Source organism: Gossypium hirsutum, chromosome A04 (genome assembly GCF_007990345.1).
Source record: "Gossypium hirsutum isolate 1008001.06 chromosome A04, Gossypium_hirsutum_v2.1, whole genome shotgun sequence".
Lineage (NCBI taxonomy): Eukaryota > Viridiplantae > Streptophyta > Magnoliopsida > Malvales > Malvaceae > Gossypium > Gossypium hirsutum.
The window spans coordinates 63,545,004-63,545,626 of NC_053427.1; positions in this window are offsets into that span (position 1 = coordinate 63,545,004).

The window sequence follows — 623 nt, forward strand, 5'->3', positions numbered from 1 at the left end:
TACCATTTAGCATTGCCACCCAAATCAAAAAAGATTCATGATGTATTCCATGTATCCATGTTGTGACGATATCGATCAGACCCCTCTCATGTGATTTCACCTACGGAAGTTGAAATTAGACCGGACATGACTTATGGTGAAGAACTGGTCAAGATTTTGGCTCGAGAAGTCAAACAGTTGAGGAATAAAAATATAGCCTTGGTGAAAGTTTTATGGCATCGACATGGAGTGGAAGAGGCTATATGGCAGCCTGAAGAAACCATAAGAAGTCAATATCTGAACCTATTTACTGGTAAGACTTTGGAGGATGAAAGTCCTTAAGGGAGGGAGAAATGTAACATCCCAAATTAGGGTCTAGTCGAAATAGTGGTTTTGGGACCACAAATCTGGCACTAAAATAATTATTTTATGATCATTATGAGATCTAGGATATGAGAATGAGCATGTGTTAAATTTTCATGAAGAAACTCTATCTGTAGGGTGTCCAATTAGACATTAGGGACTAATTCGAATAAATTGAAAAACTTGGGTTCTAGAAGAAATTTGTATGAAATTATTTTACAATATTAATTAGAGGTCCTTAAAGAGTGATTTACCCAATTTCTAAGTTTTTGGACAAAATG